This window comes from Ranitomeya variabilis, chromosome 1 (assembly GCF_051348905.1).
Source record: "Ranitomeya variabilis isolate aRanVar5 chromosome 1, aRanVar5.hap1, whole genome shotgun sequence".
Taxonomy (NCBI): Eukaryota; Metazoa; Chordata; class Amphibia; order Anura; family Dendrobatidae; genus Ranitomeya; species Ranitomeya variabilis.
In genome coordinates this window covers 227,677,988-227,684,954 of record NC_135232.1, presented here as the reverse complement: position 1 = coordinate 227,684,954, position 6,967 = coordinate 227,677,988, and positions in this window count along the sequence as shown.

Below are 6,967 nucleotides of genomic sequence, written 5' to 3'. Positions count from 1 at the left end.
CGAACACACACGCGGCTCCGCTGTATAGATCAGCTGAGATGCTCAGTTCAGAGCGGGCTCAGCGCCGGAGCCCGCGCTGAAACAGGGTTTATTACCTATGTCGTACTATTACGGCATAGGTAATAAAGCGGTTAAAGAACAGCACCAGAATGGGGGGGGGGGGAAGGGGCATATACCAAGATAAGGGATATATATTACCAGGATGGGGATATATATACCAAGATGAGGCCCAGTATAAGGGACATATACCAGTGTGTGTATATAGATAGACTAGCTATTGAACCCGTTCTACGCCCGGGTGGCGAGCATTTATATTGGTATATGGTCTCCATCCTGATATGTACTGATTCCATCCTGTGTCCCAATCCTGTCATTTGCTCCCATCCTGCGCCCCCATCCTGTCATGTGCTGCTCCCATCCTGCGCCCCCATCCTGTCATTTGCTCCCATCCTGCGCCCCTATTCTGTCATGTGCTGCTCCTATCCTGTGCCCCCATTCTGTCATGTGCTGCTCCCATCCTGCGCCCCCATCCTGTCATGTGCTGCTCCCATCCTGTGCCCCCATCCTGTCATTTGCTCCCATCCTGTGCCCCTATTCTGTCATGTGCTGCTCCTATCCTGCACCCCCATTCTGTCATGTGCTGCTCCCATCCTGCGCCTCCATCCTGTCATGTGCTGCTCCCATCCTGCGCCCCCATCCTGTCATGTGCTGCTCCCATCCTGCGCCCCCATTGTGTCATGTGCTGCTCCCATCCATATGCCCCGTATGCTGCTCCATGAAGGTTGATGGCCCCCATAAGATGCTCCATAGCATAATATGCCCCGTATGCTGCTGCGATAAAAAAAAAATGGCTCAGGCCCCCGACACTTGCGAAATTCACCTGTCCCCGTTCCACCGCTGTGCTCCAGTCTGTCTTCCGGGTCTCTGGCTGTGACTGTTCAGTCAGATGGCGCGCACTAAGCACGTCATCGCGCCCTCTGACCTGAACGTCACAGCCAGAGGACGCGGAAGCCGTAGCCCAGTGGTTGAACGGGGACAGGGGAATATCGCATACTTGCCCTCCTGGCACGTCCGTGCTTCTCTGTCAGAGATCTCAGTATGCGTTCAGTGCTTACGCATACTGCGATTTCCTGGGCCACAATTCTCATCCCCGGATGCATAACTCTGTGGAGTCCAGACTGCGCAGGCGCTTGCTCAGTTTATAAAGGCTTCGGACACAGTGATGCTCCCAGTGTTATATTATAGATAGATATGATGCGGGGGTCCGGTTCAAATCTTGCACCACAACCCATCACACTCTATTTATGTCTCTGTTCTCGGTTGCTCTATGTGACTGTAGACATTTGAATCTTCACAGCGTTCACATCGCACGCTGTGAGGATTCTCCAGACACGGCAGCAGGCGGTTATATGACTTTGAGTATGTGACTTGCATACTCCTTTAAACATTCTCATACCTCCCAACCGTCCCGGATCCCGCGGGACTGTCCTGATTTTGACAGTCAGCCCCGGGATCCCGGACTGGACATTAGTTGCCCCGCATTACGTGCCTAGGGCGGGGACAATGCAGCAGGGGGCGGCATCTGAATAAGGTTTGTGTCTGTTTTTTTTTTTTTTTATAAAAGCTGGGTCTCACCTCCCGACCGACCCCGCCCCCTTTGCGGCGCTGCCACGCTGAGGGAGAGAGCCAGCAGCAATCAAGATGAAAGGTCAGCGACTCACTACCTCCTGTGTGTGCACGGAGCTCCGGCTTCTCCTGCTCTTATCTGCTATCCCGGCAGAGAAGGAGAGACGGGGGAGGTGCAGGGACAGTGCAGAGCTGTGAGCAGGAAAAACTGAAGAGCTGCACATGGACATCAGCCGCCCCTGCACTACAGAGGAGATTGTGTGATGTGTGTGAGCTGTGTGATGCTGCATGTGTGTGTGTGTGTATGAGGTATCTGGTGTGTATGTGATGGCTGCGTGTGTGTGTGATGGCTGCGTGTGTCTGTGATGGCTGCGTGTGTCTGTGATGGCTGCGCGTGTGTCTGTGATGGCTGCGCGTGTGTCTGTGATGGCTGTGCGTGTGTCTGTGATGGCTGCGTGTGTCTGTGATGGCTGCGCGTGTGTCTGTGATGGCTGCGCGTGTGTCTGTGATGGCTGCGCGTGTGTCTGTGATGGCTGCGCGTGTGTCTGTGATGGCTGCGCGTGTGTCTGTGATGGCTGCGCGTGTGTCTGTGATGGCTGCGTGTGTGTGATGGCTGCGTGTGTGTGGCTGTGTGTGTGTGTGTGATGGCTGCGTGTGTGTGTGATGGCTGGGTGTGTGTGTGTGTGTGATGGCTGCCTGTGTGTATGTGATGGCTGCGTGTGTGTGTGATGGCTGCGTGTGTGTGTGTGATGGCTGCGTGTGTGTGTGATGGCTGCGTGTGTGTGTGATGGCTGCGTGTGTGTGTGTGATGGCTGCGTGTGTGTGTGTGTGTGTGTGTGTGTGATGGCTGCGTGTGTGATGCATTTGTGTCAAAGCTGCATGTGTTTGTGAGCTGCGTTTGTGATGCTGCATGTGTATGTGTGATACTGCGTGTGTGTGATGGCTGTGTGTGTGTGTGATGGCTGCGTGTGTGTGTGTGTGATGGCTGCGTGTGTGATGCATTTGTGTCAAAGCTGCATGTGTTTGTGATGCTGCATGTGTATGTGTGATACTGCGTGTGTGTGTGTGTGATGCTGCATGTGTGTGAGCTGCGTGCGTGTGTGAGCTGTGTGTGTGAGCTGTGTGCGCGGGTGTGAGCTGCGTGCCTGTGTGTGCTGCGTGTGTGTGAGCTGTGTGTGTGTGTGTGAGCGTGGGTGTGAGCTGCGTGCCTGTATGTCATTATACAGTATGGAGAACTGTGGCCATTATACAGTATGGAGCATCATGTGCAGCCAGTATACAGTATGGAGCATCATGTGCAGTCATTATACAGTATGGAGCATCATGTGCGGTCATTATACAGTATGTAGCATCATGTGCGGACATTATACAGTATGGAGCATCATGTGCAGTCATTATACAGTATGGAGCATCATGTGTGGTCATTATACAGTATGGAGCATCATGTGCGGCCATTATACAGTATGGAGCATCATGTGTGGCCATTATACAGTATGGGGCACTGTGTGGCCATATTTTTTTGTTTATAATTATTGTATATGAAACAGTGTGATCGGCAGTGCTAAATGGGTGTGGTTGGGACGTGGATATGGGTGTGACTACTTATGAATGGGTGTGGTCAGAGGCGTGGCCTAAAATTTGCCGCGGCGCGCTTTGCGCGCCACAAACTTTGTCCCTCTTTCCCATCTTCAAAAGTTGGGAAGTATGCATGATTCCCCTTGTCCGGCCTCAAAGGAAGAGATAAAAGACTCGCTGTCTCAGCTTTATCGCTTAAGCTGGTGACCGCCTGCATGCCACTCACCCTTCTTGCCAAAGCAATCTTTTCCCCACAGTTGTCAGACCATCCCTGTTCACTGCTGCATCTTAACTCACTCTAAACCAGGAAGTCCCTCACTACATCCCACTGCTCTGTACTGCACTACTCTGTAGTGATGGGAAATCTAGTTCATTTTGGTGATTAGTTCACCATGAACTAGTTCACTGAAAAGATTAGTTCATTTAGTTCAGTATTTCTCTGGATTCTGCTGAGAAGAGATGGATCAGTTCTTGTTCGTTACACAGAAGCTGTGGCTCCTAGGATGAGTTATAGTTTTGTTAAAATGATCAGAAATACCGTATTTTCCGGCGTATAAGACGACTGGGCGTATAAGACGACCCCCCAACTTTACCAGTTAAAAAATAAAATCTTCTTAAAAGTCGGGGGTCTTCTTATACACCGTATGTCGTCTTATAGGGCCGGTGAATATGTGCCTTTTGGGGGGGGGGGGGGAGTGATCCTGATGACGACGAGGGGGCGTCTCACAGGAAAGTGAGTATCCCCCATTACCTTATCATAGCGCTGCAGCGTGGGGTCTCTGTGCTGGGAGCGGCGGCTGCTGTGCTGTGGTGCGGCGGCTCCTCTTCTGCAGTGTGGGGCCTCTGTGCTGTGGGGTGGCGGCGGCGGCGTATCTTTATGCAGTCGGGGCTCCTCCGGCATCTCATTAAAGCCTGGAGGCCCCGCCGGCAACTCCATCGGTACAATGCGGTGGCCTCCGGGAAAATGGCCGCTGCTCAGATTCAGATCTCGTCCCGAGATCTCGGGAGACGAGATCTGAATCTGAGCAGCGGCCATTTTCCCGGAGGCAGCTCAATAGGTGCGATGCAGTGGCCTCCGGGAAAATGGCCGCTGGGGGCTGCGCATGCTCAGATTCAGATCTCGTCCCGAAATCTCGGGACACGAGATCTGAATCTAAGCAGCGGCCATTTTCCCGGAGGCCACCGCATTACACCGATGGAGTTGCCGGCGGGGCTTCCAGGCTTTGAGATGCCGGAGGAGCCCCGACTGCATGAAGATACGCCGCCGCCGCCCCACAGCACCAGAGGCCCCACACTGCAGAAGAGGAGCCGCCGCACCACAGCACAGCAGCCGCCGCTCCCAGCACAGAGACCCCACGCTGCAGCGCTACGATAAGGTAATGGGGGATACTCACTTTCCTGTGAGACGCCCCCTCGTCGTCATCAGGACCACTCCCCCCCCCCCCCCACCATATACACCCGGCGTACAAGGCGATTCCCGGCGTACAAGACGACCCCCGACTTTTAAGAAGATTTTCAGGGGTTAAAAAGTTGTCTTATACGCCGGAAAATACGGTAGTTAATACATCTGATCATTACATAACAAACTCTTGTTAAAGGGGTACTCAGTCTGGAGAAAAAAAATTCAAAAGTTATTTATTCAAGTTAGTAATTTATTTATTTTCTTTGTGAAATATTCAAGCCTCCCAGTGCTGCTCAGCTGCTGTGTGTCCCAGAGCAGAGAATGTCATGCTGCAGGAGCTCGGTGTTGTCAGACTGGGAAGATTACATGACTCCCAGCATACAGCAGCTGATAAGCACTGGAGATGATTTTTTTTTTTAAATGTATAACTTTCATCATTCTCCAGTTGATTTGAGAACATTTTCTTTCAGCCTATTGGCCCCTCTGATCAGATATTGGTGGCCTATTGGGTGTAGGCCATTAATATGCATTTTTCACATACCCCTTTTAAATGGGGTCAGCCTGGATTTAAAAATGTTATGAATGTTGGTGTGGCTAAAAAAATAAACTTAACTTGCTGACCCCAGTCCCCCATAGCTCCTCTAGTTGCATCCAGGACAACCTATCTCAGAAAGACCTGCCTACTCAGCAAAACAATGGCCACAGAGTCTAACCTTTTGGCAAGGCCCTGCTTTGATGTGTTATCCCAGATAAAGCTAGATGTTAGGAACAGCAAGTTGCCAGATTGAGTGCTGCAGGGACCATGGTAAGCGCAATATAATTTTTGCTTTTAACCCCCCACCTACATAGAAAATAATAATCTTTATTTTTTATATATAACATAACCTAACATATTCCGCAGCGCTTTACAGTTTGCACACATTTTTTTAATCTCAAACAACCCCTGTAACTTTACTGGGTACCTGCAAAGCAAATACCTATTTTGTTACACAATATTACCCTGTTTAACTATATTTATGTCTGAGTGGTGAGCTCTGAGATCCTAAATGTTATCATTTGACCTCAGAGCAAATCAATCTGCCCACAGGTACAGTATAGTAGCTAACATATTAATTTGTCACTATATAGGTAATTTACTGCAAGCCACCTAGCAGAAAAACAGTAACACCTATGTTAAATATTAAATTTAATATCAAGAATCCCACAGAACAGAAACATAAAGGTAGAACAAAAGCTACATCCTATATATATTGCTTCAATAACTATAGGTTCATATTCTGATTCAAGAACAGGATTTGTCCAACTTTGGAAGTTTTGAGTCTGTTTCTTCTCTCAGTGACAACTTGTCCGGCTTTTGAAAATATTCTCTCACAGGGAACAGAGGAGGCCATAATACACAGTCGCCGCTTTGCCAGTTGAAAAAGTCTTGGATAAATGGCTTTTCTTTCATTCCACCAAAGTTAGGGGATCTGCCTTCCTCTAAAATGGGCTGTTGCATATATTTGTCCAGTTCTATAATTCCCGCTGCCACTGGATTCTGCACTGTAGTGACATTTCTCACTTCTGTATCGAAATCCTCCCATAAGCTTGAGGTAGATTGTGATGTCTGTGCTTCTTCCACAGATATTGCTGGACTTTCATTAGCAATTCTCATACCACATACTTTTCGCTTTAGATTTTCATAAGCCAAGTTAAATTTAGCATTATCTGAAAACCCGTATTTTTTAAATCTTGGGTCTAAAAGTGTTGCCTGATTGTTAAGTTCGTTGTCTTCCAGGTCCCTGAATCGTGTTGCAAGTTGTGTCTTTAGTGTTGTCACCATTGACTGTATTTCTGCTGGAATTGTTGAATCCCTCTGCAATGACTCCATTTTCCTGTTCATTATTTTGACAAATAATATCAGATAACATAACAGATTTTTCAGAACTGACTTCTGCTGTGATTTCTTGAAAAATCTGCAACACTTCTATTGTTTTTTGTGCAACAGTCCACTCATGTGATGTCAGAATACTGAGTTCTGTGTGTAGCATAGCCAAGGTGGCAACTACTGCATCCTTTATTTTGACCATTCTGGATATCATGTCAAAAGTTGAGTTCCACCTAGTAGGGACATCTTGGGTGAGCTTCAGTTCTGGTAATCCCATTTGTTTTTGGGTATCATGTAATTTTGAAAGGCCATGTGAACTTCTTTTGAAAAATTCTACAATACCTTTTATCTTATTAATAATGCTGTTAATGCCATTAACAGAAATTCCTGCCTGAACAACCAAGTTTACACAATGCGCAAAACATGGTAGATGTCGCCAGTTGGACATCCTGCCACCTGCCACAATATTAGCTGCATTGTCTGTGACAACAGCCACC